Raw genomic sequence first — 16,898 nt, forward strand, 5'->3', positions numbered from 1 at the left:
GTTGTCACCATGTGCATATTGGAGTCAAGCTAGGATGATCAATGAACTACTATCTACCTTCAATTGATATCTACTACATCCTTCCAATGATATCTCGGTAACAAGTATCTATTCATGCTTTCCTCTCTTGCATTCAACCTTGTGTAGGCTGTATCTTGGCATGATATTCATTTCATATCTTGTGATACTTGTTTCCTTTCTCAAAGCATCCCAAAGATGATCTCTGTTGCTAGTTGTGATGCCCTTGATGGATGTGTGTTTGGACTTCATTTATATACAATAAGACCATATCTAGCCAAGTGCTATGCTTTCAAGCAAATATCTTATTGGTATATTTATGACTTCCTTGTGGATATCTTGTTCCTTCGTGGTGTAACTATTTCGGGTGTACATCCTTCTTTGTAGATATATATATATCATCATGATTTCGTCTACATAGAACCTTATACACTTGAGAGAAATTACATCTCTAGTTGATATCCTTTCTTTCACGTCCACCTTGTCTTTCTTATGTTATTTCTTTGGTGGCTCCGTGAAATCTTTTGCCTTGAGTGTGTGTCCTCTATCGTTGCATCTGATGCACTCTTGTGTGGTGAAGATTATTTTCCTCATGCTTATCTTTACAAGGCTTTTGCCATCTTAATTGGCATCCCTCGTCTTGATGAGGCTTTCATCTTCTATCTTCACCACGGGTTGTCACAAGCATAAGTTCTTTATATGCTTATTAGTAAGCTTGTGAACCCATTTGCTAGTTGTGTGTGGGAATGATAGGCCTTGCACCGTGTGCCTCATTCTTTCAAGACTATGTTGATGCTTAATGCTCATCCTAATTTTAGTCCTCTCAAGTGCTTCGCCATGACTCACACACATCATTTTGGTTGAGCCTATTCTTAAGTTGCCTCTTTTACATGTTGCTCAACCATGTGCTTGTTGCAAGCGCTAGGATTTGTTTCCTATATGCTCACTTGCACTGGATGTGAGTTTCTATTGATTTTGGGGGAGCTATGATCCTATTTTGTGCACTTTGTATTCAAATACAAAAATTCTTATGTGTGCACAAATCATGGGGAGCTTCTCTAGTTTCTTTAGAACACTCCTTTGCGTTTATCATAATATCTTTATTCTTGTGGCATGTAGGATCATTGGTCTAGTTGGTTCAATTGATATCCGTTGATTGCTTGCTTCAATTGGTATCTTCTGATTGCTTGTGTCTCTCTTTGTTATGTCTTTGTGTCATATCTTTTTGTTGCAATCTTTGGGCCTCAATATAGTTTGTCTTCCTCCAAGTATTGGCATTTGGATATGTGTATTGCATTCCACTCTCTTGTTGATAAATACACAATTTATGGAGGAACACCTTTTATATTGGCCTTCTCAGCTTGTCACCCATTTTGGCAAACGATGCCAATGGGGGAGGAGTTTCAGAGAGTTTTGTGGAGAAGTCTTCTGAGTTTTCTCCTTGCTTTGGTTTTGGTCCTAAGCATTTGCATCTCATTCTCCTGCATCATTGGTTGTTGCGTTGCATTGTGATGCATAATTCCTTATATAAACTCTCTTGAAAGTGATTGTCATCAATTACCAAAATGGGGGAGATTGAAAGGACATGCGGTGCCCCCATGTGTGGTTTTGGTAATTGATGACATTCTCTATGGACTAATGGTTGCATCGAGTTATATTTGAAGGATTTTTCCATAGGAATTTCTTGAAGTCCATGTGTTGGTTTCAAGGAGTTTATGGGTTGACCAAGGTGCTATCAAGGAATTATCCAAAGATTGGTCATGTGAGTGTTGAGCTTATTTCAAGCATGTCTTGAAGAAGAAGATTGTGTGATCATTCATATTTACCTTCAAGACATCATCCAAATGAAGAGAGTTGGAAAGATTCAAGGTTGATCAAGACTAAGTCAAGAGTGAATCAAGTTGATCAACTCACAAAGCATAGAAGATGTACCGAGTGGGACCAAGTGTTCCCATGGTATGGTAAGCATTGTCCATTACGCTTTGTGTACTAACCCATGGTCTACGTGAGAGTTCTTTGTGGGGTTAGGTATGTTTCCATGGTCTTGCGTCAAGAGGAAGATACCATACAACCCATGGAGGATGACATCAAGTGGTGATCGTCATCAAGTTTGCAATGTGCAAGTTTAAGTGGAGCAACACAAAGAGTGGCTCACCCATAATGGAGTATGGGTGAGCAATCAAGTTTGAATCTTGCCATCCATTGTGGTGTCAATGGACTTGTGAAGATGTGCCGAAGAGTCGCTCACCCATAGTGGACTATGGGGGAGCAATCATCTAGTCTTCATCGAGCCAACGCAATCAAGAAAGGTGGTCCAACTCGAGGGAGTCAAGATCGTCATCATCTAGCTCAAGTGGACCATGTGCAAGGCAAAGGTTTGCCCTTGATAGGTTTTCTATTTTACCGGTCTCATGGTGGTAGTTGGGAGACCGGGTTATAGGATCGATAGCCGTAATATCAAGGGGGGCTCTCAAGTGAGTAGCTTGATCGTATCATTCGTCGAGAGCTCAAACCATTGCATCCTTGCATCATGTTTCTTGGTTCTTGTTTGGTTCTCTTTGTGAGTCTTAGAGCTTATGATCATCTTGATGACAAGCTTGAGTTCATCGAAAACGGAGTTTGCATGCGTCTTCTATGATGTTTTCGGTGTTGGAGGTTTTACCGGTCTTCTCCGAGGAAGGGTTCTCACCATTTTCTTTTGGGCCTTTTCTAATTTGCTTATTATTGGTATTTCTTTCAAGATTGTGTTAGCCCTTGTCGCTAGCTTTCCAACAAACTTTGTTTCATCGAATTCGGAGTCCGTTTGCAAAAGTTGTGGCAGTTTTGGTGTTCTGAAAAGGCTGCAGCGGTACTACCGCGAATTGGAGCGGATATAATTTTTTACTACCGCTCCAGAGCGGTAGTACCGCTCCGGACCAAAAAACTCGTCCCAAGTCCTGCGGAGGTAGGTACGGAAGTATATTTTTTGTACCGCAAGCAGTAGTACCGCGATCCCTAGCGGTAGTACCGTGAGGACGAGCGGTAGTACTGCTCTGTGCGGGCTGTGAGCATAACGGTTGGATTTTTTCCCACCTATAAAAGGGGGTCTTCTTCCCCATTGAACATTATCCTTTTGAGCTCGTGTTCTTCCCCATTGTTGACCTTCTTCGAGCTTGCTAACTCTCAATCCCTCCATGGATTCTTGCTAGGTTTAGAGGGAAAAGAGAGAGGAGATCTAGATCCGCATTTCCACCAATCACTTTCTCCTCTATGTGAGGGGAACCCCTTGGATCTTGATCTTGGAGTTCTTGGTGTTCTCCTTCTTGTTCTTCCTCTCATTTTCCTCCCTAGCATTAGTTGCTTCGGTGGGATTTGAGAGAGAAGGACTTGGGCACTCCGTGTGCCCTTGCCATTGCATTTGGTGCATCGGTTTGAGTTCTCCACGGTGATACGTGGAAGTGAAGTTTGAGAAGCTTATTACTCTTGGGTGCTTGGTGCCCTTGAGCTTGTTCCTCTTGGGTGCTTGGGCGCCCTAGACGGGTGGTGGTGTTCGGAGCTCAATCATTGTGGTGTAAAGCTCCGGGCAAGCGTCGAGGTCTCCAATTAGGTTGTGGAGATCGCCCTAAGCATCTTGACGGGTTCCGGTGACCGCCCCCAAGGGTTGCCAAAGTGTACGGGTTCGGTGACCGCCCCCGAGGGTTGCCATTTGTACGGGTTCGGTGACCGTCCTCAAGGGTCCCTTAGTGGAATCACGACATCTTGCATTGTGCGAGGGCGTGAGGAGATTACGGTGGCCCTAGTGGCTTCTTGGGGAGCATTGTGCCTCCACACCGCTCCAAACGGAGATTAGCATCCACGAGAGTGTGAACTTCGGGATACATCGTCGTCTCCGCGTGCCTCGGTTATCTCTTACCCGAGCCCTTTACTTATGCACTTTACTTTGTGATAGCCATATTGTTCTTTGTCATATATCTTGCTATCACATAGTTGCTTATCTTGCTTAGCATAAGTTGTTGGTGCACATAGGTGAGCCTAGTTGTTTTAGGTTTTGTGCTTGACAAATTAACCGTTAGGTTTATTCTGCATTTGTTCAAGCCTAAACCGTAATTATTTTAAAGCGCCTATTCACCCCCCCTCTAGGCGACATCCTCGATCTTTCATACACAATAAATAGCACCATGGCAGTTCTGCTGAAAACAGCGTCAGTCTGGGTTAGTTTCATTCAAATCATGCAAGTTAGGGTCCAAAACAAGGGCAAAAGTGTTTGGAAAAGTAGATACGTGGGAGACGTATCAACTCCCCCAAGCTTAAACTTTTGCTTGTCCTCAAGCAATTCAGTTGATGAACTGAAAGTGATAAAGAAAAACTTTTACAAACTCAATTTGCTCTTGTTGTTGTAAATATGAAAAGCCAGCAGTCAAGTTTTCAGCAAATATTATGAACTAACCATATTCACAATAACACTTAGGTCTCATGTTTACTCATATCAATGTCATAATCAACTAGCGAGCAATAATAATAAAACTCGGATGGCAACACTTTGTCAAAACAATCATAATATGATATAACAAGATGGTATCTCGCTAGCCCTTTCTGAGACCGCAAAACATAAATGCAGAGCACCTTTAAAGATCAAGGACTGACTAAACATTGTAATTCATGGTAAAAGAGATCCGGTCAAGTCATACCCAATATAAACTAATAGTAATGCATGCAAATGACAGCGTGCTCTCCAGCGGGTGCTTTTTAATAAGAAGGTGATGACTCAACATAAAAGTAAATAGACAGGCCCTTCGCAGAGGGAAGCAGGGATTTGTAGAGGTGCCAAAGCTCGATTTTAAAATAGAGATGAATAACATTTTGAGCGGTATACTTTCACTGTCAATGCAACAACTATGAGATCTCAATATCTTCCATGCTATATACATTATAGGCGGTTCCCAAACAGAATGGTAAAGTTTATACTCCCCCACCACCAACAAGCATCAATCCATGGCTTGCTCGAAACAACGAGTGCCTCCAACTAGCAACAGCCCTGGGTGAGTTTTGTTTAATTATTTTGACTTGCTTTGATCTTTTTGATCATGGGACTGGGCATCCCGGTTACCAGCCATTTTCTCGTGAATGAGGAGCGGAGTCCACTCCCCTTGAGAATAACCCACCTAGAATGGAAGATACAGACAGCCCTAGTTGAAACATGAGCTGCTCGAGCATACAAAACAGAATTTCATTTGAAGGTTTGGAGTTTGGCACATACAAATTTACTTGGAATGGCAGGTAAATACCGCATATAGGAAGGTATGGTGGACTCATATGGAATAACTTTGGGGTTTATGGAGTTTGGATGCACTAGCAGTATTCCCGCTTAGTGCAGGTGAAGGCTAGCAAAAGACTGGGAAGCGACCAACTGACAGAGCGACAACAGTCATGAACATGCATTAAAATTAATCAACACTGAGTGCAAGCATGAGTAGGATATAATCCACCATGAACATAAATATCATGAAGGCTATGTTGATTTGTTTCAACTACATGCGTGAACATGTGCCAAGTCAAGTCACTCAAATCATTCAAAGGAGGATACCACCCTATCATACCACATCACAACCATTTTAATAGCATGTTGGCATGCAAGGTAAACCATTATAAGCTCCTAGCTAATTAAGCATGGCATAAGCAACTATAATCTCTAATTGTCATTGCAAACATGTTTATTCATAATAGGCTGAATCAGGAACGATGAACTCATCATATTTACAAAAACAAGAGAGGTCAAGTTCATACCAGCTTCTCTCATCTCAATTTGTCCATCATATATCATCATTATTGCCTTTCACTTGCACGACCGAATGGTGTGTATAATAATAATAGTGCACGTGCATTGGACTAAGCTGGAATCTGCAAGCATTCAATTCAAGGGAGAAGACAAAGTAATGGGCTCTAAATTAAATCAACAATCATGCATATAAGAGCCACTAAGCATTTTCATTATGGTCTTCTCCTCTCGACCCCCAAAGAAAAGAAAAGAAATAAAAGTATTTACACGGGAAAACTCCCAACAAGCAAAATAAGAACAAGAAATCTTTTTTGGGTTTTCATTTAATTACTACTACCAGCATGGAAATTAAACTAACTATTGTTTTTTGTTTTTTTAAGGTTTATCAAACACACAAGAAGAAAGCTAGAAAAAGAAAATAAACTAGCATGGGTAATACAATGAAAAAGTATGAACAACGATGACTAAGATAAGTGTGTGAACATGAATGTAAAGTCGGTGAGAAATACGTACTCCTCAAGCTTAGGCTTTTGGCCTAAGTTGGTCTAATGCCAAGGATCGCGGCTACTCTCCCCGGTGTACTGAGGAGTGTCATCTGGATAACACTGGCTGGTGATCTCCTTCGGATCCCACTGATAACAGGATGGACGATAAGGGTCCAGTGGAGGTTCCGGCTCAGGATCTGGAGCTGATGTCTGGCCTCGGTGCGCGTACATGGCCTTCGGCAAGACGAGGTACTGGCCTGCAATTAAATCAAACAAAGAAGGCACAGGCAGGGTAATAATGTCATTGTGTTTCTTATTAAATCTCAGGTTATACAGAAGCATCTTATCATCATTGTCAACAATAAACTCATGCGCTACCATGCTCCTGTAATCTAAAAAGGTAAGAGGCAGCAGTGTCTCCTCTTTCTCATCATGCCTAATAGGTATCTCGAAATGTTTAGCAAGGCGTGCAGCATAGATACCTCCAAAGATGGGGCCCTTTGTACGGTTTAGGCTTAACCGTTTAGCAATAACGGCACCCATACTAAAAGTGTTATCACCGAATAAGGCATGGAGCAGAATAATAATATCAGGAACACTAAAGTTTCCACTATTTCCATGACCAATTAAGCATCGACTAGCAAATATGGCAAATTAGCGTAAAACAAGAAAATGTATGCTAGTGATTCTCGCATCGGAACCCTTCTTCGATTCCCCTACAGTAATAGTGTTAGTAAAACCATCCACATCTTTACGATGTGGTTCATCTAAGCTGCCCTTGAAGGGTATTCTACAAGCCGCGCAAAAATTACGTAATGACATTTCCTTAGCTTCATCATATAGACGAAAAGATACTGAAGGAGGTGAATCCTTAGGATAATAATAAAAGTTTTGCACGAAAGTATTGGTAAGTAAGAGATACTGTTCGATCCGGTCGTGGAGGAAGTCGGTGAGGCCTGCATTTTCAGCCAAGGAACAAAAGTCTTCATAAATCCTGGCTGCTCTCAAGAAATTATCACAAGGCCATTCACACGGCCTTACTTCCGCTACGCGAGGAAGATTATACTTGGCCTTTTCTTTTTCCTTAGCTTGTTTATCCTTGGAGCTTTGGCTAGAGGAGCCCCTCAAGAACAACCTCTTCATCTTTTTTTGAAAATTTCTGAAATTTTTAGTAACTTCAAAATAAAAGTGAATCAAACTAAATAAGATTGATAGCAACTACTCCCACAAGTGCCTAGAGTCTATATCATGCATTAGAATTACTTGAGACCTCATAAATTTGACATGCAAGCTCAAGAACAGGGTCACCTAGGCAGCAATAGTTTGCAATGAATAAAGCACTAGAACAAAAACTAATTGGACCATTGGAGGAGTCACATACCAAGCAACAATCTCCCAAAGAAGTTTTGTGAATGGAGCTTTGAGCAAGGAGATCAAAAATCGCAGCAAAATGAGCTAGAACTCGTGCTTGAGCTGGATGGGAATTTTTTTGGGAGGAAGATGAAGTGTGTGGGTGCAGGAATAAGTGGAGGGGGGCCATCGTGGGCCCACGAGGCAGGGGACGTGCCCTGTAAAGGTGGGCGCACCCTGGACCCTCGTGGCCAGGTGCTTGCCCCCCTGCTGTGTTCTCAGTGCCTAAAATCCTCAAATATTCCATAAAAAATCATACTAAATTTGCAGGGCATTTGGAGAACTTTTATTTTCGGGATATTTTTTATTGCATGGATAATTCAGAAAACAGACAGATAATACTATTTTTGCTTTATTTATTCTAAATAACAGAAAGTAAAAAGAGGGTACAGAAGGTTGTGCCTTCTAGTTTCATCCATCTCATGATCATCAAAATGAATCCACTAACAAGGTTGATCAAGTCTTGTTAACAAACTCATTCTGAATAACATGGAACCAGAGAAATTTTGAATAACACTAGGTTACCTCAATGGGGATATGAACATCCCCAACAATAAGAATATCATATTTTTCTTGACAGTAGGAAGAGGAAATTCAAAACCTCCAATAATGATCGTTGCTTCCAATAGAATTGATGCTATGAACTTGAGGTTGGTTCCTCGGAAAGTGTACCGTATGCTCCTTTCCATTAACATGAAAAGTGACATTGCCTTTGTTGCAATCAATAACAGCCCCTGCAGTATTCAAAAAGGGTCTACCAAGTATAATCGACATACTATCATCCTCGGGAATATCAAGAATAACAAAGTCCGTTAAGATAGTGACATTTGCAACCACAACAGGCACATCCTCACAAATACCGACAGGTATAGCAGTTGATTTATCAGCCATTTGCAAAGATATTTCATTAGGTATCAACTTATTCATTTCAAGTCTACGATATAAAGAGAGAGGCATAACACTAACACCGGCTCCAAGATCACATAATGCAGTTTTAACATAGTTTCTTTTAATGGAGTGATAACCCATAAGTGTAGGGGATCGCAACAGCTTTCGAGGGTAGAGTATTCAACCCAAATTTATTGATTCGACACAAGGGGAGCCAAAGAATATTCTTAAGTATTAGCAGTTGAGTTGTCAATTCAACCACACCTGGATAACTTAGTATCTGCAGCAAAGTATTTAGTAGCAAAGTAGTATGATAGTAATGCTAACAGTGGCAAAAGTAAAGATAGCAGTTTTATAGTAATTGTAATAATAGCAATGGAAAAGTAAATAAGCGAAGCACAAGATGTGAAAAGCTCGTAGGCATTGGATCAGTGATGGATAATTATGTCGGATGCGATTCCTCATGTAATAGCTACAACCTAGGGTGACACAGAACTAGCTCCAGTTCATCAATGTAATGTAGGCATGTATTCTGAATATAGTAATACGTGCTTATGGAAAAGAACTTGCATGACATGTTTTGTCCTACCCTCCCGTGGCAGCTGGGTCCTAGTGGAAACTAAGGGATATTAAGGCCTCCTTTTAATAGAGAACCGGAACAAAGCATTAGCACATAGTGAATACATGAACTCCTCAAACTACGGTCATCACCGAGAAGTATCCCGATTATTGTCACTTCGGGGTTGTCGGATCATAACACATAATAGGTGACTATAGACTTGCAAGATAGGATCAAGAACACACATTTATTCATGAAAACATTTTAGGTTCAGATATGAAATCATGGCACTCAGGCCCTAGTGACAAGCATTAAGCATAGCAAAGTCATAGCAACATCAATCTCAAAACATAGTGGATACTAGGGATCAAACCATAACAAAACTAACTTAATTACATGGTAAATCTCATCCAACCCATCACCGCCCAGCAAGCCTACGATGGAATTACTCACGCACGGCAGTGAGCATCATGAAATTGGTGATGGAGGATGGTTGATTATGATGACGGCGACGAATCCCCCTCTCCAGAGCCTCAAACGGACTCCAGATCAGCCCTCCTGGGAGAGATTAGGGCTTGGCGGCGGCTCCGTATCGTAAAATGCAATGAAACTTTCTCTCTAATTTTTTTCTCCACAAAACGAAATATATGGAGTTGGAGTTAAGGTCGGTGGAGCGTCAGGGGGCCCACGAGACAGGGGGGCGCCCAGGGGGGAGGGCGCGCCCCCCACCCTCGTGGACTGGGTGTGGCCCCCTGGCCTTGATTCTTTCGCCAATATTTTTTATATTTTCCAAAACTTATCTCCGTGGATTTTCAGGTCATTCCGAGAACTTTTGTTTTCTGCACAATAAACAACATCATGGCAGTTCTGCTGAAAACAGCGTCGGTCTGGGTTAGTTTCGTTCAAATCATGCAAGTTAGAGTCCAAAACAAGGGCAAAAGTGTTTGGAAAATTAGATACGTTGGAGACGTATCAACTCCCCCAAGCTTAAACCTTTGCTTGTCCTCAAGCAATTCAGTTTATAAACTGAAAGTGATAAATAAAAACTTTTACAAACTCTGTTTGCTCTTGTTGTTGTAAATATGTAAAGCCAGCGTTCAAGTTTTCAGCAAGTATTATGAACTAACCATACTCACAATAACACTTAGGTCTCACAATTACTCATATCAATGGCATAATCAGCTAGAGAGCAATAATAATAAAACTCGGATGACAACACTTTCTCAAAACAATCATAATATGATATAACAAGATGGTATCTCCCTAGCCCTTTCTGAGACCGCAAAACATAAATGCAGAGCACCTTTAAAGATCAAGGACTGACTAAACATTGTAATTCATGGTAAAAGAGATCCAGTCAAGTCATACCCAATATAAACCAATAGTAATGAATGCAAATGACAGTGTGCTCTCCAGTGGGTGCTTTTTAATAAGAGGGATGATGACTCAACATAAAAGTAAATAGATAGGCCCTTCGGAGAGGCAAGCATTGATTCGTAGAGGTGCTAGAGCTCGATATTAAAATAGAGATGAATAACATTTTGAGCGGCATACTTTCACTGTCAACGCAAGAACTATGAGATGGCGATATCTTCCATACTACATGCATTATTGGCGGTTCCCAAACAGAATGGAAAAAGTTTATACTCCCCCACCACCAACAAGCATCAATCAATGGCTTGCTCAAAACAACGAGTGCCTCCAACTAACAACAACCCTGGGGGAGTTTTATTTAATTATATTCATTTGCTTTGATCTTTTTGGATCATGGGACTGGGCATCCCGGTTACCGGCCCTTTCTCGTGAATGAGGAGCGGAGTCCACTGATGACCCACAAGTGTAGGGGATCAATTGTAGTCCTTTCGATAAGTAAGAGTGTTGAACCCAACGAGGAGCAGAAGGAAATGATAAGCGGTTTTTAGTAAGGTTTTCTCTGCAAGCACTGAAATTGTAGGTAATAGATAGTTTTGTGATAAGATAAATGGTAACAAGTAACAAGTAAATAAAGTAAACAAAGTGCAGCAAGGTGGCCCAATCCTTTATGTAGCAAAGGATAAACCTGGACAATTTCTAATAATGAGAAAGGAGCTCCCGAGGACACATGGGAATTATCGTCAAGCTAGTTTTCATCACGTTCATATGATTCGCGTTTGGTACTTTGATAATTTGATATGTGGGTGGACCGGTGCTTGGGTACTGCCCTTACTTGGACAAGCATACCACTTATGATTAACCCCTATTGCAAGCATCCGCAACTACAAAAGAAGTATTAAAGTAAACCTAACCACAACATTAAACATATGGATCCAAATCAGCCCTAACAAAGCAACGCATAAACTAGGGTTTAAGCTTCTGTCGCTCTAGCAACCCATCATATACTTATTACTTCCCAATGCCTTCCTCTAGGCCCAAGTAATGGTGAAGTGTCATGTAGTCGACATTCACATAACACCACTAGAGGAAAAGACAACATACATCTCATCAAAATATCGAACGAATACCAAATTCACATGACTACTAATAGCAAGACTCCACCCATGTCCTCGGGAACAAACGTAACTACTCACAAAGCATATTCATGTTCATAATCAGAGGAGTAATAATATGCATAAAGGATTCTGAACATATGATCTTCCACCAAGTAAACCAATTAGCATTAACTACAAGGAGTAATCAACACTACTAGCAACCCACAAGTACCAATTTGTGGTTTTGATACAAGATTGGATACGAGAGATGAACTAGGGTTTTGAGAGGAGATGGTGATGGTGAAGATGTTGATGGAGATTGACCCCCTCTCGATGAGAGGATCGTTGGTGATGACGTTGGTGATGATTTCCCCCTCCCGGAGGGAAGTGTCCCCGACAGAATAGCTCCACCAGAGCCCTAGATTGGTTCCGCAAAGGTTCCGCCTCGTGGCGGCGGAGTTTCGTCCCGTAAGCTTGCCCACGATTTTTTCCAGGGTAAAAGCTCTGATATAGCAGAAGATGGACACTGGGGGCCCACCAGGGGGTCCAGGAGACAGGGGCGCGCCCAGTAGGGGGGGGGGCGCACCCCACTCTCCTGGATGAGGTGTGGGGCCCCTGGTGTATTTCTTTCGCCCAAAAATTCTTATTAATTCCAAAAAGATGTTTCGTGGAGTTTCAGGACTTTTGGAGCTGTGCAGAATAGGTTTCCAATGTTTGCTCCTTTTCCAGCCAGAATTCCAGCTGTCGGCATTCCCCCTCTTCATGATAAACCTTGTAAAATAAGAGAGAATAGCCATAAGTATTGAGATATAATGTGTAATAACAGCCCATAATGCAATAAATATTGATATAAAAGCATGATGCAAAATGGACGTATCATCCCCTCCTCTTGAGAATAACCCACCTAGCATGGAAGATACAGACAGCCCTAGTTGAAACATGAGCTGCTCAAGCATACAAAAGAGAATTTCATTTGAAGGTTTGGAGTTTGGCACATACAAATTTACTTAGAACGGCAGGTAGATACTGCATATAGGAAGGTATGGTGGACTCATATGGAATAACTTTGGGGTTTAAGGAGTTTGGATGCACAAGCAGTATTCCCGCTTAGTATAGGTGAAGGCTAGCAAAAGACTGGGAAGCGACCAACTGAGAGAGCGACAACAGTCATGAACATGCATTAAAATTAATTCACACCAAGTACAAGCATGAGTAGGATATAATCTACCATGAACATAAATATCATGAAGGCTATGTTGATTTGTTTCAACTACATGCGTGAACATGTGCCAAGTCGAGTCACTCAATTCATTTAACGAAGGATGCCATCCCATCATACCACATCACAATCATTTTAATAGCATGTTGGCACGCAAAGTAAACCATTATAACTCATAGCTAATCAAGCATGGCACAAGCAACTATAATCTCTAAATGTCATTGCAAATATGTTTACTTCATAATAAGCTGAATCAGGAATGATGAACTCATCATATTTACAAAAACAAAAGAGGTCGAGTTCATACCAGCTTTTGTCATCTCAATCAGTCCATCATATATCGTCATTATTGCCTTTCACTTGCACGACCGAACAATGTGTATAATAATAATAGTGCACGTGCATTGGACTAAGCTGGAATCTGCAAGCATTCAACTCCTGAGAGAAGATAAAGCAATATGGGCACTAAGTTAAATAAACAATCATGCATATGAGAGCCGCTAAACATTTTCAATATGGTCTTCTACTCTCGACCCCAAAGGAAAGAAAAGAAAATAAAACTATTTACACAGGAAAGCTCCCAACAAGTAAGAAGAAGAACGAGAAATCTTTTTGGGTTTTCATTTTAATTTCTACTACAAGCATGGAAATTAAACTAAATAATTTTTTTGGTTTTTCTTAAGGTTTATCAAACACACAAGAAGAAAGCTAGAAAAAGAAAATTAAACTAACATGGATAATACAATGAAAGAGTATGAGCACCGACAAGTAGAATAGTGTGTGAACATGAATGTAAAGTCGGTGAGAAATACATACTCCCCCAAGCTTAGGCTTTTGGCCTAAGTTGGTCTAATGCCAAGGGTAGCATGGCTGATATCCATAGTTGTAACTGGGGTCGTACTGAGATGCAGCAGCAAATGCCTCCTGAGTTGCGGCGTGCTGGCGAGCCGCCTCCGCTCTCCCCTCATGTTCAGCTGCCTCCTCCCTGGTAACAACATATCTTCGTTTTGCCTGGTAATCAAAAAGGAAAGGAGCAGGGAGAGTAACATGGACAGAGCTATGTCTATCAAAGATTAGTCGATACTGGAGGAATTGTTCATTCCTCAAAAGAAAATGATGTTTGACCTCGCATCATAATCTAAATAAGCAGGAGGCAACACCATATCCCCTTCTCGTGGGGCTATACCAAGATAATTAGCCACATGGGTCACATAAATTCCTCCAAATAAATCTCGAGCCCTACCATTATTATGCAACCTACGTGCAACTATTGCCCCCCAAGTTGTAATCTTTATTACCTAACACAACGCTCTTGAGGACACAAAGATCAGGGACACACATATGACATGCTTCGTCTTTACCGTTAATGCATCTACCAATGAAGAGAGCAAAATAATGTATAGCAGGAAAATGAATGCTCCCTATGGTAGCTTGTGCTATATCCCTAGATTCTCCCACAATAATACTAGCAAGAAAGTCCTTATATTCAGATTTGTGGGGATCATTAACATTGCCCCACTGCGGGAGTTTGCAAGCAGTTGTAAAATCTTCTAAGTCCATGGTATAAGATTTATCATAAATATCAAACAAGACACTCTGAGAATTATGTGAAGATTTATATTTGAACCTTCTCACTAATGAGTCAGTCAATTGATAGTACTGAGGACACTTATCTTGTAAGAAGTCCTCAGGATCGGCATTACACACATATGCGTCAAATTCATCCTTAAAGCCTGCATTGACCATAAAATCGTCTGATGGCCACTCACAAGCTCATACTTCTGCGTCCCTCGGTGGTTCATCGTCTTGCTCATGCATAGCAAGCCTGGGTCCTTTCTTTATTGAGGAACCACCTTGGTACATTCTCCTAGACATATTTCTTTTTTTGATTTTTTTTGAAATTTTAGTAACTTCAAAATAAAAGTGAATAAAACTAAACAAGATTGGTAGCAACTACTCCTACAAGTGCCTAGAGCCTATATCATGCATTAGAATTACTTGGGACCTCATAAATTTGACATGCAAGCTCAAGAACAGGGTCACCTATGCAGCAAAAATTTGCAATAAATAAAGCACTAGAACAAAAACTAATTGGACCAATGGAGGAGTCACATACCAAAGCAACAATCTCCCAAAGCAGTTTTGTGAATGGAGCTTTGAGCAAGGAGATCGAAAATCGCAGCAAAATGAGCTAGAACTCATGCTTGAGCTGGATGGGGATTTTTTTGGGACGAAGATGGAGTGTGTGGGTGCAGGAATAAGTGGAGGGGGGCCACCGCGGGCCCACGAGACAGGGGGCGCGCCCAGGGGGTGTGGGCGCGCCCTCCACCCTCATGGCCTGGTGCTTGCCCCTCCTGCAGTGTTTTCAGTGCCTAAAATCCTCAAATATTCCATAAAAATTCATACTAAATTTGCAGGGCATTTGGAGCACTTTTATTTTCGGGATATTTTTTATTGCATGGATAAATCAAAAAATAGACAGATAATACTGTTTTTGCTTTATTTATTCTAAATAACAGAAAGTAAAAGGAGGGTACAAAAGGTTGTGCCTTCTAGTTTCATCCATATCATGATCATCGAAATGAATCCACTAACAAGGTTGATCAAGTCTTGTTAACAAACTCATTCCGAATAACACGGCACCGGAGAAATTTCGAATAACACTAGGTTACCTCAACGGGATATGAACATCCCCAACAACAAGAATATCATACTTTTTCTTGACAGTAGGAAGAGGAAATTCAAAACCTCCAATAATGGTAGTTGGACTATTTCCAATAGAATTGATGCTATGGACTTGAGGTTGTTTTCTCGGAAAGTGTACCGTATGCTCATTACCATTAACGTGAAAAGTGACATTGCCTTTGTTGCAATCAATAACAGCCCCTGCAGTATTCAAAAAGGGTCTACCAAGTATAATAGACATACTATCGTCCTCGGGAATATCAAGAATAACAAAGTCCGTTAATATAGTGACATTTGCAACCACAACAGGCACATCCTCACAAATACCGACATGTATCGCAGTTGACTCATCAGCCATTTGCAAAGATATTTCAGTAGGTGTCAACTTATTCAATTCAAGTCTACGATATAAAGAGAGAGGCATAACACTAACAACAGCTCCAAGATCACATAAAGCAGTTTTAACATAGTTTCTTTTAATGGAGCATGGTATGGTTGGTACCCCTGGATCTCCAAGTTTCTTTGGTATTTCGCCCTTAAAAGTGTAATTAGCAAGCATGGTGGAAATTTCAGCTTCCGGTATCTTTCTTTTATTTGTAATGATATCCTTCATATATTTAGCATAAGGATTTACCTTAAGCATATCAGTTAAGCGCATACGTAAGAAGATAGGTCTAATCATTTTAGCAAAGCGCTCAAAATCCTCATCATCCTTTGTCTTGGATGGTTTAGGAGGAAAGGGCATGGGTTTCTGAACCATGGTTCTCTTTCTTTATCGTGCTTCCTAGCAACAAAGTCTCTTTTATCATAACCTTGATTCTTTGATTGTGGGTTATCAAGATCAACAGTAGGTTCAATCTCTACATCATTAGTATTGCTACGTTGAGTATCAACATGAACATTATCATTAACATTATTACTAGGTTCATATTCATTACCTGATTGTGTTTCAGCATCAGAAATAAAGATATCATTGGGATTCTCAGGTGTGTCTACAACAGGTTCACTAGAAGCATGCAAAGTCGTTTCATTTTTCTTTTTCTTCTTTTTAGAAGAACTATGTGCCTCTAAATTATTTCTCTGAGAATCTTGCTCGATTCTCTTAGGGTGGCCTTCAGGATACAAAGGTTCCTGAGTCATTCTACCAGTTCTAGTAGCCACTCTAATAGCAAAGTCATGTTTATTATTTAATTCATCAAGCAAATCACTTTGAGCCTTAAGTACTTGTTCAGCTTGAGTGGTAACCATAGAAGCATATTTGCTAATGATTTTAAGTTCACCTTTAACTCTAGCCATATAATCACTCAAGCGTCCAATCATGAAAGCATTACTCTTTAATTCTCTACCAACATAAGCATTAAAACTTTCTTGTCTAGCCATAAAGTCAACAAATTCGTCCAAACAGTGGCTA

Source organism: Triticum dicoccoides, chromosome 5B (genome assembly GCF_002162155.2).
Source record: "Triticum dicoccoides isolate Atlit2015 ecotype Zavitan chromosome 5B, WEW_v2.0, whole genome shotgun sequence".
Classification (NCBI taxonomy): domain Eukaryota; kingdom Viridiplantae; phylum Streptophyta; class Magnoliopsida; order Poales; family Poaceae; genus Triticum; species Triticum dicoccoides.